Genomic DNA, 25936 nt, shown 5'->3' on the forward strand with positions numbered 1-25936 from the left:
CATGCGTATTCACAGACCAAGCATCATAAAGATACCAGCATGATCTTCATTGCGGGCTTAGAGCCGTTATTAGCTTTTGAGAGGTAAGAGGATTTTGAGGGCTCGTTGGTCTAGGGGTATGATTCTCACTTTGGGTGCGAGAGGTCCCGGGTTCAAATCCCGGACAAGCCCTTTTCTTGGTACTCTTTTCAAGTTGTTTTGAAGTTTGCGTTTCAAAACCAACATCAATTTTTTCTTTGCAGTAGTGGATAATTCTTTGCTAGAGTCTCATGCTTCAGCCCTGCCCAGTCTGAGCTAATACCAAACATCTGGTCTTGCATGGCATGTGCGAGCGTTCAGCTAGGGATGTCGGGCAGGTTGCATGAAAGAAATCTAAAGCCAGAGGCCCATGGAATAGCCAGTTCGGAGCAGTTTCATTACAGAAAAATCAACTGTAGGTATCTGTTTCTGTAGTGTAGTGGTTATCACGTTCGCCTCACACGCGAAAGGTCCCCGGTTCGAAACCGGGCAGAAACAGTTGTTATATTGTGTTGGCTACAATGTTGATAGGTGCCGTTTTGCCATGGAATTGTCCAAGCCCTGAAGATTATTTCATGCAATCTCGTTCCAAGAAAGGGAATTCTCTCAAAACACTAAAGTAATCAGCGTGTGGATGTATCTGTTGGTTCTCAGACCTTGCTTTCAAAAGAGCCCTGCAATCGGTTCACTGCTCACCTAGAACAAGCATTAACATGGAGAATTGTTGGCACCAACAGGAATCTTATTTTAGTGGAGTGTTTCTGGCTTTGAGTGCAGAGGCCCTCGGCTCAATTCCAAGATGATCCTTCTCAAGGTGATGATACAAATGCATTGTCACCTTTACGTTTAATGTCAGAATCATTTATTTCCAGTTGGTGGTGTAAGAATGTTTGCAACAGTATGGCGATTTTTCCTAGCCATGCATGAATGAAAGCATATCACTCGCCTTTAGGTGTTTTTCTAATACATTGATATTTGCATCTTCCTTCCTAGCCTGCATGTTTGACTATCTTACAGGCTGCATGTAATAAGTATCACATCAGGGCCCTTCTTCTACTCAATTCACAACTGTTCTATCACGACATAGATAAGAAAGCTGCATCTGCTTTTGTTGTGTAGTGGTAATCAGGTTTACCTGACGTGTGAAAGCCCCACGCTTTGAAAGTACACAGTAACAAAGAAACCGATGACTTTTATAAAAAGGTGTCATGTGTGTCTCTTACTTTGCACAAAAAGTGCCAGAGATGACTTCATTTGCAGTCACTTGAAAAGTAGGGATTCTCCAATAAATGGTAAATGGTTGAAACAAATCTGAAGAAATGCATGACATACCTGTGTGTGTGTGTGTACGCATGTATGTATATATAGGGAGAGAGAGAGCGTCAATATAAACAGACTTTATTTCAATCAAGCTGTCTTTTCTATCCTTCAGGAGCAGAATGATCTGATCATCAGCGCTCCAGAATGTAGTGTTTTCTTGGCAAGCATCACATATTGTGATGTGTTAGCTAAAAGTTCCATATCCTAGAGACTGATATATTCCTCTGTACTTGTACCTTGGGGATTCATCAAAAACTGGCATCATAAGCAGCTTTCTACTGCCACAGACTGGACAGCGAAACAATTTAAAATATCCCAGAAAAAGAAAATAAGCATGCTTAATCAGAGCTTTCTGGACAGGAAGGACCTTTGAGCAAGTGAGGAATAAGCACTGCTTTTGTTAATTTGCATAGGCAGAATAGAGACTTCTGGGAAAAGGCCGAAATTACAGTCACAGAAAATGGCTGCATCTATAGAGAACGCTAAGAAGTGTTGGCAGCTTTTCCTCTGACCCTGACCACTTTTACAAGCAATCCTATGATAGTCAGCAGGACCCACCCTAAAAAGGAAGGGGCATCCACTTGGACCCTTTCCACCTTTTCTAAATCTCGCCTGATTGAGCACTGATTGAGCAGATAAGCACATGTCATTCTCATTTCAGAAAGGTATTGGTTAGCTTGCTGCTAGCAGCTCAGTTATGTTATGATGTTAGAGGCTATGCAAGGAATGCTTTAGTCCAGCGATATGCAGTTTTTATTGCGCCTTGCCTTCACCAGGAAGATCTTTAGCTTGAATCTGTGGCCTAGGTATTCACCTTGGTATTTGTTTTGGCACAAAGTGAAGGAGTATTTGAGAGAAAATGCACAATGTGTTTCTTATGTTATTATGAACAACTTGTTACTCTTTCTCATTAAGCTTCAGCCACTGCAGAAATATATAAATAAGGGCTGACTTCCTGTAAGACGTGTCCAAAGCTGGGACGGAATAAAAGGAGACACTTGTAAATGATAGTGCTATCGTTTGAGAAAGGGTAAGTTGAGACTGACTTTCATGCGTATTCACAGACCAAGCATCATAAAGATACCAGCATGATCTTCATTGCGGGCTTAGAGCCGGTATTAGCTTTTGAGCGGTAAGAGGATTTTGAGGGCTCGTTGGTCTAGGGGTATGATTCTCGCTTTGGGTGCGAGAGGTCCCGGGTTCAAATCCCGGACGAGCCCTTTTCTTGGTACTCTTTTCAAGTTGTTTTGAAGTTTGCGTTTCAAAACCAACATCAATTTTTTCTTTGCAGTAGTGGATAATTCTTTGCTAGAGTCTCATGCTTCAGCCCTGCCCAATCTGAGCTAATACCAAACATCTGGTCTTGCATGGCATGTACGAGCGTTCAGCTAGGGATGTCGGGCAGGTTGCATGAAAGAAATCTAAAGCCAGAGGCCCATGGAATAGCCAGTTCGGAGCAGTTTCATTACAGAAAAATCAACTGTAGGTATCTGTTTCTGTAGTGTAGTGGTTATCACGTTCGCCTCACACGCGAAAGGTCCCCGGTTCGAAACCGGGCAGAAACAGTTGTTATATTGTGTTGGCTACAATGTTGATAGGTGCCGTTTTGCCATGGAATTGTCCAAGCCCTGAAGATTATTTCATGCAATCTCGTTCCAAGAAAGGGAATTCTCTCAAAACACTAAAGTAATCGGCGTGTGGATGTATCTGTTGGTTCTCAGACCTTGCTTTCAAAAGAGCCCTGCAATCGGTTCACTGCTCACCTAGAACAAGCATTAACATGGAGAATTGTTGGCACCAACAGGAATCTTATTTTAGTGGAGTGTTTCTGGCTTTGAGTGCAGAGGCCCTCGGCTCAATTCCAAGATGATCCTTCTCAAGGTGATGATACAAATGCATTGTCACCTTTACGTTTAATGTCAGAATCATTTATTTCCAGTTGGTGGTGTAAGAATGTTTGCAACAGTATGGCGATTTTTCCTAGCCATGCATGAATGAAAGCATATCACTCGCCTTTAGGTGTTTTTCTAATACATTGATATTTGCATCTTCCTTCCTAGCCTGCATGTTTGACTATCTTACAGGCTGCATGTAATAAGTATCACATCAGGGCCCTTCTTCTACTCAATTCACAACTGTTCTATCACGACATAGATAAGAAAGCTGCATCTGCTTTTGTTGTGTAGTGGTAATCAGGTTTACCTGACGTGTGAAAGCCCCATGCTTTGAAAGTACACAGTAACAAAGAAACCGATGACTTTTATAAAAAGGTGTCATGTGTGTCTCTTACTTTGCACAAAAAGTGCCAGAGATGACTTCATTTGCAGTCACTTGAAAAGTAGGGATTCTCCAATAAATGGTAAATGGTTGAAACAAATCTGAAGAAATGCATGACATACCTGTGTGTGTGTGTGTACGCATGTATGTATATATAGGGAGAGAGAGAGCGTCGATATAAACAGACTTTATTTCAATCAAGCTGTCTTTTCTATCCTTCAGGAGCAGAATGTTCTGATCATCAGCGCTCCAGAATGTAGTGTTTTCTTGGCAAGCATCACATATTGTGATGTGTTAGCTAAAAGTTCCATATCCTAGAGACTGATATATTCCTCTGTACTTGTACCTTGGGGATTCATCAAAACCTGGCATCATAAGCAGCTTTCTACTGCCACAGACTGGACAGCGAAACAATTTAAAATATCCCAGAAAAAGAAAATAAGCATGCTTAATCAGAGCTTTCTGGACAGGAAGGACATTTGAGCAAGTGAGGAATAAGCACTGCTTTTGTTAATTTGCATAGGCAGAATAGAGACTTCTGGGAAAAGGCCGAAATTACAGTCACAGAAAATGGCTGCATCTATAGAGAACGCTAAGAAGTGTTGGCAGCTTTTCCTCTGACCCTGGCCACTTTTACAAGCAATCCTATGATAGTGAGCAGGACCCACCCTAAAAAGGAAGGGGCATCCACTTGGACCCTTTCCACCTTTTCTAAATCTCGCCTGATCGAGCCTGATTGAGCACTGATTGAGCAGATAAGCACATGTCATTCTCATTTCAGAAAGGTATTGGTTAGCTTGCTGCTAGCAGCTCAGTTATGTTATGATGTTAGAGGCTATGCAAGGAATGCTTTAGTCCAGCGATATGCAGTTTTTATTGCGCCTTGCATTCAGCAGGAAGATCTTTAGCTTGAATCTGTGGCCTAGGTATTCACCTTGGTATTTCTTTTGGCACAAAGTGAAGGAGTATTTGAGAGAAAATGCACAATGTGTTTCTTATGTTGTTATGAACAACTTGTTACTCTTTCTCATTAAGCTTCAGCCACTGCAGAAATATATAAATAAGGGCTGACTTCCTGTAAGACGTGTCCAAAGCTGGGACGGAATAAAAGGAGACACTTGTAAATGATAGTGCTATCGTTTGAGAAAGGGTAAGTTGAGACTGACTTTCATGCGTATTCACAGACCAAGCATCATAAAGATACCAGCATGATCTTCATTGCGGGCTTAGAGCCGGTATTAGCTTTTGAGAGGTAAGAGGATTTTGAGGGCTCGTTGGTCTAGGGGTATGATTCTCGCTTTGGGTGCGAGAGGTCCCGGGTTCAAATCCCGGACGAGCCCTTTTCTTGGTACTCTTTTCAAGTTGTTTTGAAGTTTGCGTTTCAAAACCAACATCAATTTTTTCTTTGCAGTAGTGGATAATTCTTTGCTAGAGTCTCATGCTTCAGCCCTGCCCAGTCTGAGCTAATACCAAACATCTGGTCTTGCATGGCATGTACGAGCGTTCAGCTAGGGATGTCGGGCAGGTTGCATGAAAGAAATCTAAAGCCAGAGGCCCATGGAATAGCCAGTTCGGAGCAGTTTCATTACAGAAAAATCAACTGTAGGTATCTGTTTCTGTAGTGTAGTGGTTATCACGTTTGCCTCACACGCGAAAGGTCCCCGGTTTGAAACCGGGCAGAAACAGTTGTTATATTGTGTTGGCTACAATGTTGATAGGTGCCGTTTTGCCATGGAATTGTCCAAGCCCTGAAGATTATTTCATGCAATCTCGTTCCAAGAAAGGGAATTCTCTCAAAACACTAAAGTAATCGGCGTGTGGATGTATCTGTTGGTTCTCAGACCTTGCTTTCAAAAGAGCCCTGCAATCGGTTCACTGCTCACCTAGAACAAGCATTAACATGGAGAATTGTTGGCACCAACAGGAATCTTATTTTAGTGGAGTGTTTCTGGCTTTGAGTGCAGAGGCCCTCGGCTCAATTCCAAGATGATCCTTCTCAAGGTGATGATACAAATGCATTGTCACCTTTACGTTTAATGTCAGAATCATTTATTTCCAGTTGGTGGTGTAAGAATGTTTGCAACAGTATGGCGATTTTTCCTAGCCATGCATGAATGAAAGCATATCACTCGCCTTTAGGTGTTTTTCTAATACATTGATATTTGCATCTTCCTTCCTAGCCTGCATGTTTGACTATCTTACAGGCTGCATGTAATAAGTATCACATCAGGGCCCTTCTTCTACTCAATTCACAACTGTTCTATCACGACATAGATAAGAAAGCTGCATCTGCTTTTGTTGTGTAGTGGTAATCAGGTTTACCTGACGTGTGAAAGCCCCATGCTTTGAAAGTACACAGTAACAAAGAAACCGATGACTTTTCTAAAAAGGTGTCATGTGTGTCTCTTACTTTGCACAAAAAGTGCCAGAGATGACTTCATTTGCAGTCACTTGAAAAGTAGGGATTCTCCAATAAATGGTAAATGGTTGAAACAAATCTGAAGAAATGCATGACATACCTGTGTGTGTGTGTGTACGCATGTATGTATATATAGGGAGAGAGAGAGCGTCAATATAAACAGACTTTATTTCAATCAAGCTGTCTTTTCTATCCTTCAGGAGCAGAATGTTCTGATCATCAGCGCTCCAGAATGTAGTGTTTTCTTGGCAAGCATCACATATTGTGATGTGTTAGCTAAAAGTTCCATATCCTAGAGACTGATATATTCCTCTGTACTTGTACCTTGGGGATTCATCAAAACCTGGCATCATAAGCAGCTTTCTACTGCCACAGACTGGACAGCGAAACAATTTAAAATATCCCAGAAAAAGAAAATAAGCATGCTTAATCAGAGCTTTCTGGACAGGAAGGACCTTTGAGCAAGTGAGGAATAAGCACTGCTTTTGTTAATTTGCATAGGCAGAATAGAGACTTCTGGGAAAAGGCCGAAATTACAGTCACAGAAAATGGCTGCATCTATAGAGAACGCTAAGAAGTGTTGGCAGCTTTTCCTCTGACCCTGACCACTTTTACAAGCAATCCTATGATAGTCAGCAGGACCCACCCTAAAAAGGAAGGGGCATCCACTTGGACCCTTTCCACCTTTTCTAAATCTCGCCTGATTGAGCACTGATTGAGCAGATAAGCACATGTCATTCTCATTTCAGAAAGGTATTGGTTAGCTTGCTGCTAGCAGCTCAGTTATGTTATGATGTTAGAGGCTATGCAAGGAATGCTTTAGTCCAGCGATATGCAGTTTTTATTGCGCCTTGCATTCAGCAGGAAGATCTTTAGCTTGAATCTGTGGCCTAGGTATTCACCTTGGTATTTCTTTTGGCACAAAGTGAAGGAGTATTTGAGAGAAAATGCACAATGTGTTTCTTATGTTGTTATGAACAACTTGTTACTCTTTCTCATTAAGCTTCAGCCACTGCAGAAACATATAAATAAGGGCTGACTTCCTGTAAGACGTGTCCAAAGCTGGGACGGAATAAAAGGAGACACTTGTAAATGATAGTGCTATCGTTTGAGAAAGGGTAAGTTGAGACTGACTTTCATGCGTATTCACAGACCAAGCATCATAAAGATACCAGCATGATCTTCATTGCGGGCTTAGAGCCGGTATTAGCTTTTGAGAGGTAAGAGGATTTTGAGGGCTCGTTGGTCTAGGGGTATGATTCTCGCTTTGGGTGCGAGAGGTCCCGGGTTCAAATCCCGGACGAGCCCTTTTCTTGGTACTCTTTTCAAGTTGTTTTGAAGTTTGCGTTTCAAAACCAACATCAATTTTTTCTTTGCAGTAGTGGATAATTCTTTGCTAGAGTCTCATGCTTCAGCCCTGCCCAGTCTGAGCTAATACCAAACATCTGGTCTTGCATGGCATGTACGAGCGTTCAGCTAGGGATGTCGGGCAGGTTGCATGAAAGAAATCTAAAGCCAGAGGCCCATGGAATAGCCAGTTCGGAGCAGTTTCATTACAGAAAAATCAACTGTAGGTATCTGTTTCTGTAGTGTAGTGGTTATCACGTTTGCCTCACACGCGAAAGGTCCCCGGTTTGAAACCGGGCAGAAACAGTTGTTATATTGTGTTGGCTACAATGTTGATAGGTGCCGTTTTGCCATGGAATTGTCCAAGCCCTGAAGATTATTTCATGCAATCTCGTTCCAAGAAAGGGAATTCTCTCAAAACACTAAAGTAATCGGCGTGTGGATGTATCTGTTGGTTCTCAGACCTTGCTTTCAAAAGAGCCCTGCAATCGGTTCACTGCTCACCTAGAACAAGCATTAACATGGAGAATTGTTGGCACCAACAGGAATCTTATTTTAGTGGAGTGTTTCTGGCTTTGAGTGCAGAGGCCCTCGGCTCAATTCCAAGATGATCCTTCTCAAGGTGATGATACAAATGCATTGTCACCTTTACGTTTAATGTCAGAATCATTTATTTCCAGTTGGTGGTGTAAGAATGTTTGCAACAGTATGGCGATTTTTCCTAGCCATGCATGAATGAAAGCATATCACTCGCCTTTAGGTGTTTTTCTAATACATTGATATTTGCATCTTCCTTCCTAGCCTGCATGTTTGACTATCTTACAGGCTGCATGTAATAAGTATCACATCAGGGCCCTTCTTCTACTCAATTCACAACTGTTCTATCACGACATAGATAAGAAAGCTGCATCTGCTTTTGTTGTGTAGTGGTAATCAGGTTTACCTGACGTGTGAAAGCCCCATGCTTTGAAAGTACACAGTAACAAAGAAACCGATGACTTTTATAAAAAGGTGTCATGTGTGTCTCTTACTTTGCACAAAAAGTGCCAGAGATGACTTCATTTGCAGTCACTTGAAAAGTAGGGATTCTCCAATAAATGGTAAATGGTTGAAACAAATCTGAAGAAATGCATGACATACCTGTGTGTGTGTGTGTACGCATGTATGTATATATAGGGAGAGAGAGAGCGTCAATATAAACAGACTTTATTTCAATCAAGCTGTCTTTTCTATCCTTCAGGAGCAGAATGTTCTGATCATCAGCGCTCCAGAATGTAGTGTTTTCTTGGCAAGCATCACATATTGTGATGTGTTAGCTAAAAGTTCCATATCCTAGAGACTGATATATTCCTCTGTACTTGTACCTTGGGGATTCATCAAAACCTGGCATCATAAGCAGCTTTCTACTGCCACAGACTGGACAGCGAAACAATTTAAAATATCCCAGAAAAAGAAAATAAGCATGCTTAATCAGAGCTTTCTGGACAGGAAGGACCTTTGAGCAAGTGAGGAATAAGCACTGCTTTTGTTAATTTGCATAGGCAGAATAGAGACTTCTGGGAAAAGGCCGAAATTACAGTCACAGAAAATGGCTGCATCTATAGAGAACGCTAAGAAGTGTTGGCAGCTTTTCCTCTGACCCTGACCACTTTTACAAGCAATCCTATGATAGTCAGCAGGACCCACCCTAAAAAGGAAGGGGCATCCACTTGGACCCTTTCCACCTTTTCTAAATCTCGCCTGATTGAGCACTGATTGAGCAGATAAGCACATGTCATTCTCATTTCAGAAAGGTATTGGTTAGCTTGCTGCTAGCAGCTCAGTTATGTTATGATGTTAGAGGCTATGCAAGGAATGCTTTAGTCCAGCGATATGCAGTTTTTATTGCGCCTTGCATTCAGCAGGAAGATCTTTAGCTTGAATCTGTGGCCTAGGTATTCACCTTGGTATTTCTTTTGGCACAAAGTGAAGGAGTATTTGAGAGAAAATGCACAATGTGTTTCTTATGTTGTTATGAACAACTTGTTACTCTTTCTCATTAAGCTTCAGCCACTGCAGAAATATATAAATAAGGGCTGACTTCCTGTAAGACGTGTCCAAAGCTGGGACGGAATAAAAGGAGACACTTGTAAATGATAGTGCTATCGTTTGAGAAAGGGTAAGTTGAGACTGACTTTCATGCGTATTCACAGACCAAGCATCATAAAGATACCAGCATGATCTTCATTGCGGGCTTAGAGCCGGTATTAGCTTTTGAGAGGTAAGAGGATTTTGAGGGCTCGTTGGTCTAGGGGTATGATTCTCGCTTTGGGTGCGAGAGGTCCCGGGTTCAAATCCCGGACGAGCCCTTTTCTTGGTACTCTTTTCAAGTTGTTTTGAAGTTTGCGTTTCAAAACCAACATCAATTTTTTCTTTGCAGTAGTGGATAATTCTTTGCTAGAGTCTCATGCTTCAGCCCTGCCCAGTCTGAGCTAATACCAAACATCTGGTCTTGCATGGCATGTACGAGCGTTCAGCTAGGGATGTCGGGCAGGTTGCATGAAAGAAATCTAAAGCCAGAGGCCCATGGAATAGCCAGTTCGGAGCAGTTTCATTACAGAAAAATCAACTGTAGGTATCTGTTTCAGTAGTGTAGTGGTTATCACGTTTGCCTCACACGCGAAAGGTCCCCGGTTTGAAACCGGGCAGAAACAGTTGTTATATTGTGTTGGCTACAATGTTGATAGGTGCCGTTTTGCCATGGAATTGTCCAAGCCCTGAAGATTATTTCATGCAATCTCGTTCCAAGAAAGGGAATTCCCTCAAAACACTAAAGTAATCGGCGTGTGGATGTATCTGTTGGTTCTCAGACCTTGCTTTCAAAAGAGCCCTGCAATCGGTTCACTGCTCACCTAGAACAAGCATTAACATGGAGAATTGTTGGCACCAACAGGAATCTTATTTTAGTGGAGTGTTTCTGGCTTTGAGTGCAGAGGCCCTCGGCTCAATTCCAAGATGATCCTTCTCAAGGTGATGATACAAATGCATTGTCACCTTTACGTTTAATGTCAGAATCATTTATTTCCAGTTGGTGGTGTAAGAATGTTTGCAACAGTATGGCGATTTTTCCTAGCCATGCATGAATGAAAGCATATCACTCGCCTTTAGGTGTTTTTCTAATACATTGATATTTGCATCTTCCTTCCTAGCCTGCATGTTTGACTATCTTACAGGCTGCATGTAATAAGTATCACATCAGGGCCCTTCTTCTACTCAATTCACAACTGTTCTATCACGACATAGATAAGAAAGCTGCATCTGCTTTTGTTGTGTAGTGGTAATCAGGTTTACCTGACGTGTGAAAGCCCCATGCTTTGAAAGTACACAGTAACAAAGAAACCGATGACTTTTATAAAAAGGTGTCATGTGTGTCTCTTACTTTGCACAAAAAGTGCCAGAGATGACTTCATTTGCAGTCACTTGAAAAGTAGGGATTCTCCAATAAATGGTAAATGGTTGAAACAAATCTGAAGAAATGCATGACATACCTGTGTGTGTGTGTGTACGCATGTATGTATATATAGGGAGAGAGAGAGCGTCAATATAAACAGACTTTATTTCAATCAAGCTGTCTTTTCTATCCTTCAGGAGCAGAATGTTCTGATCATCAGCGCTCCAGAATGTAGTGTTTTCTTGGCAAGCATCACATATTGTGATGTGTTAGCTAAAAGTTCCATATCCTAGAGACTGATATATTCCTCTGTACTTGTACCTTGGGGATTCATCAAAACCTGGCATCATAAGCAGCTTTCTACTGCCACAGACTGGACAGCGAAACAATTTAAAATATCCCAGAAAAAGAAAATAAGCATGCTTAATCAGAGCTTTCTGGACAGGAAGGACCTTTGAGCAAGTGAGGAATAAGCACTGCTTTTGTTAATTTGCATAGGCAGAATAGAGACTTCTGGGAAAAGGCCGAAATTACAGTCACAGAAAATGGCTGCATCTATAGAGAACGCTAAGAAGTGTTGGCAGCTTTTCCTCTGACCCTGACCACTTTTACAAGCAATCCTATGATAGTCAGCAGGACCCACCCTAAAAAGGAAGGGGCATCCACTTGGACCCTTTCCACCTTTTCTAAATCTCGCCTGATTGAGCACTGATTGAGCAGATAAGCACATGTCATTCTCATTTCAGAAAGGTATTGGTTAGCTTGCTGCTAGCAGCTCAGTTATGTTATGATGTTAGAGGCTATGCAAGGAATGCTTTAGTCCAGCGATATGCAGTTTTTATTGCGCCTTGCATTCAGCAGGAAGATCTTTAGCTTGAATCTGTGGCCTAGGTATTCACCTTGGTATTTCTTTTGGCACAAAGTGAAGGAGTATTTGAGAGAAAATGCACAATGTGTTTCTTATGTTGTTATGAACAACTTGTTACTCTTTCTCATTAAGCTTCAGCCACTGCAGAAACATATAAATAAGGGCTGACTTCCTGTAAGACGTGTCCAAAGCTGGGACGGAATAAAAGGAGACACTTGTAAATGATAGTGCTATCGTTTGAGAAAGGGTAAGTTGAGACTGACTTTCATGCGTATTCACAGACCAAGCATCATAAAGATACCAGCATGATCTTCATTGCGGGCTTAGAGCCGGTATTAGCTTTTGAGAGGTAAGAGGATTTTGAGGGCTCGTTGGTCTAGGGGTATGATTCTCGCTTTGGGTGCGAGAGGTCCCGGGTTCAAATCCCGGACGAGCCCTTTTCTTGGTACTCTTTTCAAGTTGTTTTGAAGTTTGCGTTTCAAAACCAACATCAATTTTTTCTTTGCAGTAGTGGATAATTCTTTGCTAGAGTCTCATGCTTCAGCCCTGCCCAGTCTGAGCTAATACCAAACATCTGGTCTTGCATGGCATGTACGAGCGTTCAGCTAGGGATGTCGGGCAGGTTGCATGAAAGAAATCTAAAGCCAGAGGCCCATGGAATAGCCAGTTCGGAGCAGTTTCATTACAGAAAAATCAACTGTAGGTATCTGTTTCAGTAGTGTAGTGGTTATCACGTTTGCCTCACACGCGAAAGGTCCCCGGTTTGAAACCGGGCAGAAACAGTTGTTATATTGTGTTGGCTACAATGTTGATAGGTGCCGTTTTGCCATGGAATTGTCCAAGCCCTGAAGATTATTTCATGCAATCTCGTTCCAAGAAAGGGAATTCTCTCAAAACACTAAAGTAATCGGCGTGTGGATGTATCTGTTGGTTCTCAGACCTTGCTTTCAAAAGAGCCCTGCAATCGGTTCACTGCTCACCTAGAACAAGCATTAACATGGAGAATTGTTGGCACCAACAGGAATCTTATTTTAGTGGAGTGTTTCTGGCTTTGAGTGCAGAGGCCCTCGGCTCAATTCCAAGATGATCCTTCTCAAGGTGATGATACAAATGCATTGTCACCTTTACGTTTAATGTCAGAATCATTTATTTCCAGTTGGTGGTGTAAGAATGTTTGCAACAGTATGGCGATTTTTCCTAGCCATGCATGAATGAAAGCATATCACTCGCCTTTAGGTGTTTTTCTAATACATTGATATTTGCATCTTCCTTCCTAGCCTGCATGTTTGACTATCTTACAGGCTGCATGTAATAAGTATCACATCAGGGCCCTTCTTCTACTCAATTCACAACTGTTCTATCACGACATAGATAAGAAAGCTGCATCTGCTTTTGTTGTGTAGTGGTAATCAGGTTTACCTGACGTGTGAAAGCCCCATGCTTTGAAAGTACACAGTAACAAAGAAACCGATGACTTTTATAAAAAGGTGTCATGTGTGTCTCTTACTTTGCACAAAAAGTGCCAGAGATGACTTCATTTGCAGTCACTTGAAAAGTAGGGATTCTCCAATAAATGGTAAATGGTTGAAACAAATCTGAAGAAATGCATGACATACCTGTGTGTGTGTGTGTACGCATGTATGTATATATAGGGAGAGAGAGAGCGTCAATATAAACAGACTTTATTTCAATCAAGCTGTCTTTTCTATCCTTCAGGAGCAGAATGTTCTGATCATCAGCGCTCCAGAATGTAGTGTTTTCTTGGCAAGCATCACATATTGTGATGTGTTAGCTAAAAGTTCCATATCCTAGAGACTGATATATTCCTCTGTACTTGTACCTTGGGGATTCATCAAAACCTGGCATCATAAGCAGCTTTCTACTGCCACAGACTGGACAGCGAAACAATTTAAAATATCCCAGAAAAAGAAAATAAGCATGCTTAATCAGAGCTTTCTGGACAGGAAGGACCTTTGAGCAAGTGAGGAATAAGCACTGCTTTTGTTAATTTGCATAGGCAGAATAGAGACTTCTGGGAAAAGGCCGAAATTACAGTCACAGAAAATGGCTGCATCTATAGAGAACGCTAAGAAGTGTTGGCAGCTTTTCCTCTGACCCTGACCACTTTTACAAGCAATCCTATGATAGTCAGCAGGACCCACCCTAAAAAGGAAGGGGCATCCACTTGGACCCTTTCCACCTTTTCTAAATCTCGCCTGATTGAGCACTGATTGAGCAGATAAGCACATGTCATTCTCATTTCAGAAAGGTATTGGTTAGCTTGCTGCTAGCAGCTCAGTTATGTTATGATGTTAGAGGCTATGCAAGGAATGCTTTAGTCCAGCGATATGCAGTTTTTATTGCGCCTTGCATTCAGCAGGAAGATCTTTAGCTTGAATCTGTGGCCTAGGTATTCACCTTGGTATTTCTTTTGGCACAAAGTGAAGGAGTATTTGAGAGAAAATGCACAATGTGTTTCTTATGTTGTTATGAACAACTTGTTACTCTTTCTCATTAAGCTTCAGCCACTGCAGAAACATATAAATAAGGGCTGACTTCCTGTAAGACGTGTCCAAAGCTGGGACGGAATAAAAGGAGACACTTGTAAATGATAGTGCTATCGTTTGAGAAAGGGTAAGTTGAGACTGACTTTCATGCGTATTCACAGACCAAGCATCATAAAGATACCAGCATGATCTTCATTGCGGGCTTAGAGCCGGTATTAGCTTTTGAGAGGTAAGAGGATTTTGAGGGCTCGTTGGTCTAGGGGTATGATTCTCGCTTTGGGTGCGAGAGGTCCCGGGTTCAAATCCCGGACGAGCCCTTTTCTTGGTACTCTTTTCAAGTTGTTTTGAAGTTTGCGTTTCAAAACCAACATCAATTTTTTCTTTGCAGTAGTGGATAATTCTTTGCTAGAGTCTCATGCTTCAGCCCTGCCCAGTCTGAGCTAATACCAAACATCTGGTCTTGCATGGCATGTACGAGCGTTCAGCTAGGGATGTCGGGCAGGTTGCATGAAAGAAATCTAAAGCCAGAGGCCCATGGAATAGCCAGTTCGGAGCAGTTTCATTACAGAAAAATCAACTGTAGGTATCTGTTTCTGTAGTGTAGTGGTTATCACGTTTGCCTCACACGCGAAAGGTCCCCGGTTTGAAACCGGGCAGAAACAGTTGTTATATTGTGTTGGCTACAATGTTGATAGGTGCCGTTTTGCCATGGAATTGTCCAAGCCCTGAAGATTATTTCATGCAATCTCGTTCCAAGAAAGGGAATTCTCTCAAAACACTAAAGTAATCGGCGTGTGGATGTATCTGTTGGTTCTCAGACCTTGCTTTCAAAAGAGCCCTGCAATCGGTTCACTGCTCACCTAGAACAAGCATTAACATGGAGAATTGTTGGCACCAACAGGAATCTTATTTTAGTGGAGTGTTTCTGGCTTTGAGTGCAGAGGCCCTCGGCTCAATTCCAAGATGATCCTTCTCAAGGTGATGATACAAATGCATTGTCACCTTTACGTTTAATGTCAGAATCATTTATTTCCAGTTGGTGGTGTAAGAATGTTTGCAACAGTATGGCGATTTTTCCTAGCCATGCATGAATGAAAGCATATCACTCGCCTTTAGGTGTTTTTCTAATACATTGATATTTGCATCTTCCTTCCTAGCCTGCATGTTTGACTATCTTACAGGCTGCATGTAATAAGTATCACATCAGGGCCCTTCTTCTACTCAATTCACAACTGTTCTATCACGACATAGATAAGAAAGCTGCATCTGCTTTTGTTGTGTAGTGGTAATCAGGTTTACCTGACGTGTGAAAGCCCCATGCTTTGAAAGTACACAGTAACAAAGAAACCGATGACTTTTATAAAAAGGTGTCATGTGTGTCTCTTACTTTGCACAAAAAGTGCCAGAGATGACTTCATTTGCAGTCACTTGAAAAGTAGGGATTCTCCAATAAATGGTAAATGGTTGAAACAAATCTGAAGAAATGCATGACATACCTGTGTGTGTGTGTGTACGCATGTATGTATATATAGGGAGAGAGAGAGCGTCAATATAAACAGACTTTATTTCAATCAAGCTGTCTTTTCTATCCTTCAGGAGCAGAATGTTCTGATCATCAGCGCTCCAGAATGTAGTGTTTTCTTGGCAAGCATCACATATTGTGATGTGTTAGCTAAAAGTTCCATATCCTAGAGACTGATATATTCCTCTGTACTTGTACCTTGGGGATTCATCAAAACCTGGCATCATAAGCAGCTTTCTACTGCCACAGACTGGACAGCGAAACAATTTAAAATATCCCAGAAAAAGAAAATAAGCATGCTTAATCAGAGCTTTCTGGACAGGAAGGACCTTTGAGCAAGTGAGGAATAAGCACTGCTTTTGTTAATTTGCATAGGCAGAATAGAGACTTCTGGGAAAAGGCCGAAATTACAGTCACAGAAAATGGCTGCATCTATAGAGAACGCTAAGAAGTGTTGGCAGCTTTTCCTCTGACCCTGACCACTTTTACAAGCAATCCTATGATAGTCAGCAGGACCCACCCTAAAAAGGAAGGGGCATCCACTTGGACCCTTTCCACCTTTTCTAAATCTCGCCTGATTGAGCACTGATTGAGCAGATAAGCACATGTCATTCTCATTTCAGAAAGGTATTGGTTAGCTTGCTGCTAGCAGCTCAGTTATGTTATGATGTTAGAGGCTATGCAAGGAATGCTTTAGTCCAGCGATATGCAGTTTTTATTGCGCCTTGCATTCAGCAGGAAGATCTTTAGCTTGAATCTGTGGCCTAGGTATTCACCTTGGTATTTCTTTTGGCACAAAGTGAAGGAGTATTTGAGAGAAAATGCACAATGTGTTTCTTATGTTGTTATGAACAACTTGTTACTCTTTCTCATTAAGCTTCAGCCACTGCAGAAATATATAAATAAGGGCTGACTTCCTGTAAGACGTGTCCAAAGCTGGGACGGAATAAAAGGAGACACTTGTAAATGATAGTGCTATCGTTTGAGAAAGGGTAAGTTGAGACTGACTTTCATGCGTATTCACAGACCAAGCATCATAAAGATACCAGCATGATCTTCATTGCGGGCTTAGAGCCGGTATTAGCTTTTGAGAGGTAAGAGGATTTTGAGGGCTCGTTGGTCTAGGGGTATGATTCTCGCTTTGGGTGCGAGAGGTCCCGGGTTCAAATCCCGGACGAGCCCTTTTCTTGGTACTCTTTTCAAGTTGTTTTGAAGTTTGCGTTTCAAAACCAACATCAATTTTTTCTTTGCAGTAGTGGATAATTCTTTGCTAGAGTCTCATGCTTCAGCCCTGCCCAGTCTGAGCTAATACCAAACATCTGGTCTTGCATGGCATGTACGAGCGTTCAGCTAGGGATGTCGGGCAGGTTGCATGAAAGAAATCTAAAGCCAGAGGCCCATGGAATAGCCAGTTCGGAGCAGTTTCATTACAGAAAAATCAACTGTAGGTATCTGTTTCAGTAGTGTAGTGGTTATCACGTTTGCCTCACACGCGAAAGGTCCCCGGTTTGAAACCGGGCAGAAACAGTTGTTATATTGTGTTGGCTACAATGTTGATAGGTGCCGTTTTGCCATGGAATTGTCCAAGCCCTGAAGATTATTTCATGCAATCTCGTTCCAAGAAAGGGAATTCTCTCAAAACACTAAAGTAATCGGCGTGTGGATGTATCTGTTGGTTCTCAGACCTTGCTTTCAAAAGAGCCCTGCAATCGGTTCACTGCTCACCTAGAACAAGCATTAACATGGAGAATTGTTGGCACCAACAGGAATCTTATTTTAGTGGAGTGTTTCTGGCTTTGAGTGCAGAGGCCCTCGGCTCAATTCCAAGATGATCCTTCTCAAGGTGATGATACAAATGCATTGTCACCTTTACGTTTAATGTCAGAATCATTTATTTCCAGTTGGTGGTGTAAGAATGTTTGCAACAGTATGGCGATTTTTCCTAGCCATGCATGAATGAAAGCATATCACTCGCCTTTAGGTGTTTTTCTAATACATTGATATTTGCATCTTCCTTCCTAGCCTGCATGTTTGACTATCTTACAGGCTGCATGTAATAAGTATCACATCAGGGCCCTTCTTCTACTCAATTCACAACTGTTCTATCACGACATAGATAAGAAAGCTGCATCTGCTTTTGTTGTGTAGTGGTAATCAGGTTTACCTGACGTGTGAAAGCCCCATGCTTTGAAAGTACACAGTAACAAAGAAACCGATGACTTTTATAAAAAGGTGTCATGTGTGTCTCTTACTTTGCACAAAAAGTGCCAGAGATGACTTCATTTGCAGTCACTTGAAAAGTAGGGATTCTCCAATAAATGGTAAATGGTTGAAACAAATCTGAAGAAATGCATGACATACCTGTGTGTGTGTGTGTACGCATGTATGTATATATAGGGAGAGAGAGAGCGTCAATATAAACAGACTTTATTTCAATCAAGCTGTCTTTTCTATCCTTCAGGAGCAGAATGTTCTGATCATCAGCGCTCCAGAATGTAGTGTTTTCTTGGCAAGCATCACATATTGTGATGTGTTAGCTAAAAGTTCCATATCCTAGAGACTGATATATTCCTCTGTACTTGTACCTTGGGGATTCATCAAAACCTGGCATCATAAGCAGCTTTCTACTGCCACAGACTGGACAGCGAAACAATTTAAAATATCCCAGAAAAAGAAAATAAGCATGCTTAATCAGAGCTTTCTGGACAGGAAGGACCTTTGAGCAAGTGAGGAATAAGCACTGCTTTTGTTAATTTGCATAGGCAGAATAGAGACTTCTGGGAAAAGGCCGAAATTACAGTCACAGAAAATGGCTGCATCTATAGAGAACGCTAAGAAGTGTTGGCAGCTTTTCCTCTGACCCTGACCACTTTTACAAGCAATCCTATGATAGTCAGCAGGACCCACCCTAAAAAGGAAGGGGCATCCACTTGGACCCTTTCCACCTTTTCTAAATCTCGCCTGATTGAGCACTGATTGAGCACTGATTGAGCACATGTCATTCTCATTTCAGAAAGGTATTGGTTAGCTTGCTGCTAGCAGCTCAGTTATGTTATGATGTTAGAGGCTATGCAAGGAATGCTTTAGTCCAGCGATATGCAGTTTTTATTGCGCCTTGCATTCAGCAGGAAGATCTTTAGCTTGAATCTGTGGCCTAGGTATTCACCTTGGTATTTCTTTTGGCACAAAGTGAAGGAGTATTTGAGAGAAAATGCACAATGTGTTTCTTATGCTGTTATGAACAACTTGTTACTCTTTCTCATTAAGCTTCAGCCACTGCAGAAATATATAAATAAGGGCTGACTTCCTGTAAGACGTGTCCAAAGCTGGGACGGAATAAAAGGAGACACTTGTAAATGATAGTGCTATCGTTTGAGAAAGGGTAAGTTGAGACTGACTTTCATGCGTATTCACAGACCAAGCATCATAAAGATACCAGCATGATCTTCATTGCGGGCTTAGAGCCGTTATTAGCTTTTGAGAGGTAAGAGGATTTTGAGGGCTCGTTGGTCTAGGGGTATGATTCTCGCTTTGGGTGCGAGAGGTCCCGGGTTCAAATCCCGGACGAGCCCTTTTCTTGGTACTCTTTTCAAGTTGTTTTGAAGTTTGCGTTTCAAAACCAACATCAATTTTTTCTTTGCAGTAGTGGATAATTCTTTGCTAGAGTCTCATGCTTCAGCCCTGCCCAGTCTGAGCTAATACCAAACATCTGGTCTTGCATGGCATGTACGAGCGTTCAGCTAGGGATGTCGGGCAGGTTGCATGAAAGAAATCTAAAGCCAGAGGCCCATGGAATAGCCAGTTCGGAGCAGTTTCATTACAGAAAAATCAACTGTAGGTATCTGTTTCTGTAGTGTAGTGGTTATCACGTTCGCCTCACACGCGAAAGGTCCCCGGTTCGAAACCGGGCAGAAACAGTTGTTATATTGTGTTGGCTACAATGTTGATAGGTGCCGTTTTGCCATGGAATTGTCCAAGCCCTGAAGATTATTTCATGCAATCTCGTTCCAAGAAAGGGAATTCTCTCAAAACACTAAAGTAATCAGCGTGTGGATATATCTGTTGGTTCTCAGACCTTGCTTTCAAAAGAGCCCTGCAATCGGTTCACTGCTCACCTAGAACAAGCATTAACATGGAGAATTGTTGGCACCAACAGGAATCTTATTTTAGTGGAGTGTTTCTGGCTTTGAGTGCAGAGGCCCTCGGCTCAATTCCAAGATGATCCTTCTCAAGGTGATGATACAAATGCATTGTCACCTTTACGTTTAATGTCAGAATCATTTATTTCCAGTTGGTGGTGTAAGAATGTTTGCAACAGTATGGCGATTTTTCCTAGCCATGCATGAATGAAAGCATATCACTCGCCTTTAGGTGTTTTTCTAATACATTGATATTTGCATCTTCCTTCCTAGCCTGCATGTTTGACTATCTTACAGGCTGCATGTAATAAGTATCACATCAGGGCCCTTCTTCTACTCAATTCACAACTGTTCTATCACGACATAGATAAGAAAGCTGCATCTGCTTTTGTTGTGTAGTGGTAATCAGGTTTACCTGACGTGTGAAAGCCCCATGCTTTGAAAGTACACAGTAACAAAGAAACCGATGACTTTTATAAATAGGTGTCATGTGCGTCTCTTACTTTGCACAAAAAGTGCCAGAGATGACTTCATTTGCAGTCACTTGAAAAGTAGGGATTCTCCAATAAATGGTAAATGGTTGAAACAAATCTGAAGAAATGCATGACATACCTGTGTGTGTGTGTGTACGCATGTATGTATATATAGGGAGAGAGAGAGCGTCAATATAAACAGACTTTATTTCAATCAAGCTGTCTTTTCTATCCTTCAGGAGCAGAATGTTCTGATCATCAGCGCTCCAGAATGTAGTGTTTTCTTGGCAAGCATCACATATTGTGATGTGTTAGCTAAAAGTTCCATATCCTAGAGACTGATATATTCCTCTGTACTTGTACCTTGGGGATTCATCAAAACCTGGCATCATAAGCAGCTTTCTACTGCCACAGACTGGACAGCGAAACAATTTAAAATATCCCAGAAAAAGAAAATAAGCATGCTTAATCAGAGCTTTCTGGACAGGAAGGACCTTTGAGCAAGTGAGGAATAAGCACTGCTTTTGTTAATTTGCATAGGCAGAATAGAGACTTCTGGGAAAAGGCCGAAATTACAGTCACAGAAAATGGCTGCATCTATAGAGAACGCTAAGAAGTGTTGGCAGCTTTTCCTCTGACCCTGACCACTTTTACAAGCAATCCTATGATAGTCAGCAGGACCCACCCTAAAAAGGAAGGGGCATCCACTTGGACCCTTTCCACCTTTTCTAAATCTCGCCTGATTGAGCACTGATTGAGCAGATAAGCACATGTCATTCTCATTTCAGAAAGGTATTGGTTAGCTTGCTGCTAGCAGCTCAGTTATGTTATGATGTTAGAGGCTATGCAAGGAATGCTTTAGTCCAGCGATATGCAGTTTTTATTGCGCCTTGCCTTCACCAGGAAGATCTTTAGCTTGAATCTGTGGCCTAGGTATTCACCTTGGTATTTCTTTTGGCACAAAGTGAAGGAGTATTTGAGAGAAAATGCACAATGTGTTTCTTATGTTATTATGAACAACTTGTTACTCTTTCTCATTAAGCTTCAGCCACTGCAGAAATATATAAATAAGGGCTGACTTCCTGTAAGACGTGTCCAAAGCTGGGACGGAATAAAAGGAGACACTTGTAAATGATAGTGCTATCGTTTGAGAAAGGGTAAGTTGAGACTGACTTTCATGCGTATTCACAGACCAAGCATCATAAAGATACCAGCATGATCTTCATTGCGGGCTTAGAGCCGGTATTAGCTTTTGAGCGGTAAGAGGATTTTGAGGGCTCGTTGGTCTAGGGGTATGATTCTCGCTTTGGGTGCGAGAGGTCCCGGGTTCAAATCCCGGACGAGCCCTTTTCTTGGTACTCTTTTCAAGTTGTTTTGAAGTTTGCGTTTCAAAACCAACATCAATTTTTTCTTTGCAGTAGTGGATAATTCTTTGCTAGAGTCTCATGCTTCAGCCCTGCCCAATCTGAGCTAATACCAAACATCTGGTCTTGCATGGCATGTACGAGCGTTCAGCTAGGGATGTCGGGCAGGTTGCATGAAAGAAATCTAAAGCCAGAGGCCCATGGAATAGCCAGTTCGGAGCAGTTTCATTACAGAAAAATCAACTGTAGGTATCTGTTTCTGTAGTGTAGTGGTTATCACGTTCGCCTCACACGCGAAAGGTCCCCGGTTCGAAACCGGGCAGAAACAGTTGTTATATTGTGTTGGCTACAATGTTGATAGGTGCCGTTTTGCCATGGAATTGTCCAAGCCCTGAAGATTATTTCATGCAATCTCGTTCCAAGAAAGGGAATTCTCTCAAAACACTAAAGTAATCGGCGTGTGGATGTATCTGTTGGTTCTCAGACCTTGCTTTCAAAAGAGCCCTGCAATCGGTTCACTGCTCACCTAGAACAAGCATTAACATGGAGAATTGTTGGCACCAACAGGAATCTTATTTTAGTGGAGTGTTTCTGGCTTTGAGTGCAGAGGCCCTCGGCTCAATTCCAAGATGATCCTTCTCAAGGTGATGATACAAATGCATTGTCACCTTTACGTTTAATGTCAGAATCATTTATTTCCAGTTGGTGGTGTAAGAATGTTTGCAACAGTATGGCGATTTTTCCTAGCCATGCATGAATGAAAGCATATCACTCGCCTTTAGGTGTTTTTCTAATACATTGATATTTGCATCTTCCTTCCTAGCCTGCATGTTTGACTATCTTACAGGCTGCATGTAATAAGTATCACATCAGGGCCCTTCTTCTACTCAATTCACAACTGTTCTATCACGACATAGATAAGAAAGCTGCATCTGCTTTTGTTGTGTAGTGGTAATCAGGTTTACCTGACGTGTGAAAGCCCCATGCTTTGAAAGTACACAGTAACAAAGAAACCGATGACTTTTATAAAAAGGTGTCATGTGTGTCTCTTACTTTGCACAAAAAGTGCCAGAGATGACTTCATTTGCAGTCACTTGAAAAGTAGGGATTCTCCAATAAATGGTAAATGGTTGAAACAAATCTGAAGAAATGCATGACATACCTGTGTGTGTGTGTGTACGCATGTATGTATATATAGGGAGAGAGAGAGCGTCAATATAAACAGACTTTATTTCAATCAAGCTGTCTTTTCTATCCTTCAGGAGCAGAATGTTCTGATCATCAGCGCTCCAGAATGTAGTGTTTTCTTGGCAAGCATCACATATTGTGATGTGTTAGCTAAAAGTTCCATATCCTAGAGACTGATATATTCCTCTGTACTTGTACCTTGGGGATTCATCAAAACCTGGCATCATAAGCAGCTTTCTACTGCCACAGACTGGACAGCGAAACAATTTAAAATATCCCAGAAAAAGAAAATAAGCATGCTTAATCAGAGCTTTCTGGACAGGAAGGACATTTGAGCAAGTGAGGAATAAGCACTGCTTTTGTTAATTTGCATAGGCAGAATAGAGACTTCTGGGAAAAGGCCGAAATTACAGTCACAGAAAATGGCTGCATCTATAGAGAACGCTAAGAAGTGTTGGCAGCTTTTCCTCGGACCCTGGCCACTTTTACAAGCAATCCTATGATAGTGAGCAGGACCCACCCTAAAAAGGAAGGGGCATCCACTTGGACCCTTTCCACCTTTTCTAAATCTCGCCTGATCGAGCCTGATTGAGCACTGATTGAGCAGATAAGCACATGTCATTCTCATTTCAGAAAGGTATTGGTTAGCTTGCTGCTAGCAGCTCAGTTATGTTATGATGTTAGAGGCTGTGCAAGGAATGCTTTAGTCCAGCGATATGCAGTTTTTATTGCGCCTTGCATTCAGCAGGAAGATCTTTAGCTTGAATCTGTGGCCTAGGTATTGACCTTGGTATTTCTTTTGGCACAAAGTGAAGGAGTATTTGAGAGAAAATGCACAATGTGTTTCTTATGTTGTTATGAACAACTTGTTACTCTTTCTCATTAAGCTTCAGCCACTGCAGAAATATATAAATAAGGGCTGACTTCCTGTAAGACGTGTCCAAAGCTGGGACGGAATAAAAGGAGACACTTGTAAATGATAGTGCTATCGTTTGAGAAAGGGTAAGTTGAGACTGACTTTCATGCGTATTCACAGACCAAGCATCATAAAGATACCAGCATGATCTTCATTGCGGGCTTAGAGCCGGTATTAGCTTTTGAGAGGTAAGAGGATTTTGAGGGCTCGTTGGTCTAGGGGTATGATTCTCGCTTTGGGTGCGAGAGGTCCCGGGTTCAAATCCCGGACGAGCCCTTTTCTTGGTACTCTTTTCAAGTTGTTTTGAAGTTTGCGTTTCAAAACCAACATCAATTTTTTCTTTGCAGTAGTGGATAATTCTTTGCTAGAGTCTCATGCTTCAGCCCTGCCCAATCTGAGCTAATACCAAACATCTGGTCTTGCATGGCATGTACGAGCGTTCAGCTAGGGATGTCGGGCAGGTTGCATGAAAGAAATCTAAAGCCAGAGGCCCATGGAATAGCCAGTTCGGAGCAGTTTCATTACAGAAAAATCAACTGTAGGTATCTGTTTCTGTAGTGTAGTGGTTATCACGTTCGCCTCACACGCGAAAGGTCCCCGGTTCGAAACCGGGCAGAAACAGTTGTTATATTGTGTTGGCTACAATGTTGATAGGTGCCGTTTTGCCATGGAATTGTCCAAGCCCTGAAGATTATTTCATGCAATCTCGTTCCAAGAAAGGGAATTCTCTCAAAACACTAAAGTAATCGGCGTGTGGATGTATCTGTTGGTTCTCAGACCTTGCTTTCAAAAGAGCCCTGCAATCGGTTCACTGCTCACCTAGAACAAGCATTAACATGGAGAATTGTTGGCACCAACAGGAATCTTATTTTAGTGGAGTGTTTCTGGCTTTGAGTGCAGAGGCCCTCGGCTCAATTCCAAGATGATCCTTCTCAAGGTGATGATACAAATGCATTGTCACCTTTACGTTTAATGTCAGAATCATTTATTTCCAGTTGGTGGTGTAAGAATGTTTGCAACAGTATGGCGATTTTTCCTAGCCATGCATGAATGAAAGCATATCACTCGCCTTTAGGTGTTTTTCTAATACATTGATATTTGCATCTTCCTTCCTAGCCTGCATGTTTGACTATCTTACAGGCTGCATGTAATAAGTATCACATCAGGGCCCTTCTTCTACTCAATTCACAACTGTTCTATCACGACATAGATAAGAAAGCTGCATCTGCTTTTGTTGTGTAGTGGTAATCAGGTTTACCTGACGTGTGAAAGCCCCATGCTTTGAAAGTACACAGTAACAAAGAAACCGATGACTTTTATAAAAAGGTGTCATGTGTGTCTCTTACTTTGCACAAAAAGTGCCAGAGATGACTTCATTTGCAGTCACTTGAAAAGTAGGGATTCTCCAATAAATGGTAAATGGTTGAAACAAATCTGAAGAAATGCATGACATACCTGTGTGTGTGTGTGTACGCATGTATGTATATATAGGGAGAGAGAGAGCGTCAATATAAACAGACTTTATTTCAATCAAGCTGTCTTTTCTATCCTTCAGGAGCAGAATGTTCTGATCATCAGCGCTCCAGAATGTAGTGTTTTCTTGGCAAGCATCACATATTGTGATGTGTTAGCTAAAAGTTCCATATCCTAGAGACTGATATATTCCTCTGTACTTGTACCTTGGGGATTCATCAAAACCTGGCATCATAAGCAGCTTTCTACTGCCACAGACTGGACAGCGAAACAATTTAAAATATCCCAGAAAAAGAAAATAAGCATGCTTAATCAGAGCTTTCTGGACAGGAAGGACATTTGAGCAAGTGAGGAATAAGCACTGCTTTTGTTAATTTGCATAGGCAGAATAGAGATTTCTGGGAAAAGGCCGAAATTACAGTCACAGAAAATGGCTGCATCTATAGAGAACGCTAAGAAGTGTTGGCAGCTTTTCCTCTGACCCTGGCCACTTTTACAAGCAATCCTATGATAGTCAGCAGGACCCACCCTAAAAAGGAAGGGGCATCCACTTGGACCCTTTCCACCTTTTCTAAATCTCGCCTGATCGAGCCAATTGAGCACTGATTGAGCAGATAAGCACATGTCATTCTCATTTCAGAAAGGTATTGGTTAGCTTGCTGCTAGCAGCTCAGT

General features: G+C 41.8%; 15 non-coding genes across 15 annotated transcripts; all 15 read left to right on the forward strand.

Moving 5' to 3' along the window:
- The first annotated feature begins 443 nt into the window (after positions 1-443).
- Positions 444-516, forward strand: TRNAV-CAC (transfer RNA valine (anticodon CAC)). Its single transcript has one exon. It is a non-coding gene; the product is annotated as a tRNA-Val (tRNA).
- Positions 517-2486: 1970 nt separating this feature from the next.
- Positions 2487-2558, forward strand: TRNAP-UGG (transfer RNA proline (anticodon UGG)). The gene has a single exon. It is a non-coding gene; the product is annotated as a tRNA-Pro (tRNA).
- Positions 2559-2830: 272 nt separating this feature from the next.
- On the forward strand, positions 2831-2903 carry TRNAV-CAC (transfer RNA valine (anticodon CAC)). The gene has a single exon. It is a non-coding gene; the product is annotated as a tRNA-Val (tRNA).
- Positions 2904-4883: 1980 nt separating this feature from the next.
- TRNAP-UGG (transfer RNA proline (anticodon UGG)) lies at positions 4884-4955 on the forward strand. Its single transcript has one exon. It is a non-coding gene; the product is annotated as a tRNA-Pro (tRNA).
- Positions 4956-7270: 2315 nt separating this feature from the next.
- Positions 7271-7342, forward strand: TRNAP-UGG (transfer RNA proline (anticodon UGG)). The gene has a single exon. It is a non-coding gene; the product is annotated as a tRNA-Pro (tRNA).
- A 2315-nt stretch (positions 7343-9657) lies between these two features.
- On the forward strand, positions 9658-9729 carry TRNAP-UGG (transfer RNA proline (anticodon UGG)). The gene has a single exon. It is a non-coding gene; the product is annotated as a tRNA-Pro (tRNA).
- A 2315-nt stretch (positions 9730-12044) lies between these two features.
- TRNAP-UGG (transfer RNA proline (anticodon UGG)) lies at positions 12045-12116 on the forward strand. Its single transcript has one exon. It is a non-coding gene; the product is annotated as a tRNA-Pro (tRNA).
- Positions 12117-14431: 2315 nt separating this feature from the next.
- Positions 14432-14503, forward strand: TRNAP-UGG (transfer RNA proline (anticodon UGG)). The gene has a single exon. It is a non-coding gene; the product is annotated as a tRNA-Pro (tRNA).
- A 2315-nt stretch (positions 14504-16818) lies between these two features.
- Positions 16819-16890, forward strand: TRNAP-UGG (transfer RNA proline (anticodon UGG)). Its single transcript has one exon. It is a non-coding gene; the product is annotated as a tRNA-Pro (tRNA).
- A 2318-nt stretch (positions 16891-19208) lies between these two features.
- Positions 19209-19280, forward strand: TRNAP-UGG (transfer RNA proline (anticodon UGG)). The gene has a single exon. It is a non-coding gene; the product is annotated as a tRNA-Pro (tRNA).
- A 272-nt stretch (positions 19281-19552) lies between these two features.
- TRNAV-CAC (transfer RNA valine (anticodon CAC)) lies at positions 19553-19625 on the forward strand. Its single transcript has one exon. It is a non-coding gene; the product is annotated as a tRNA-Val (tRNA).
- A 1970-nt stretch (positions 19626-21595) lies between these two features.
- Positions 21596-21667, forward strand: TRNAP-UGG (transfer RNA proline (anticodon UGG)). The gene has a single exon. It is a non-coding gene; the product is annotated as a tRNA-Pro (tRNA).
- A 272-nt stretch (positions 21668-21939) lies between these two features.
- TRNAV-CAC (transfer RNA valine (anticodon CAC)) lies at positions 21940-22012 on the forward strand. Its single transcript has one exon. It is a non-coding gene; the product is annotated as a tRNA-Val (tRNA).
- Positions 22013-23992: 1980 nt separating this feature from the next.
- Positions 23993-24064, forward strand: TRNAP-UGG (transfer RNA proline (anticodon UGG)). The gene has a single exon. It is a non-coding gene; the product is annotated as a tRNA-Pro (tRNA).
- A 272-nt stretch (positions 24065-24336) lies between these two features.
- Positions 24337-24409, forward strand: TRNAV-CAC (transfer RNA valine (anticodon CAC)). The gene has a single exon. It is a non-coding gene; the product is annotated as a tRNA-Val (tRNA).
- The last annotated feature ends 1527 nt before the right edge of the window (positions 24410-25936 follow it).

This window comes from Triturus cristatus, chromosome 8 (genome assembly GCF_964204655.1).
Source record: "Triturus cristatus chromosome 8, aTriCri1.1, whole genome shotgun sequence".
Taxonomy (NCBI): Eukaryota; Metazoa; Chordata; class Amphibia; order Caudata; family Salamandridae; genus Triturus; species Triturus cristatus.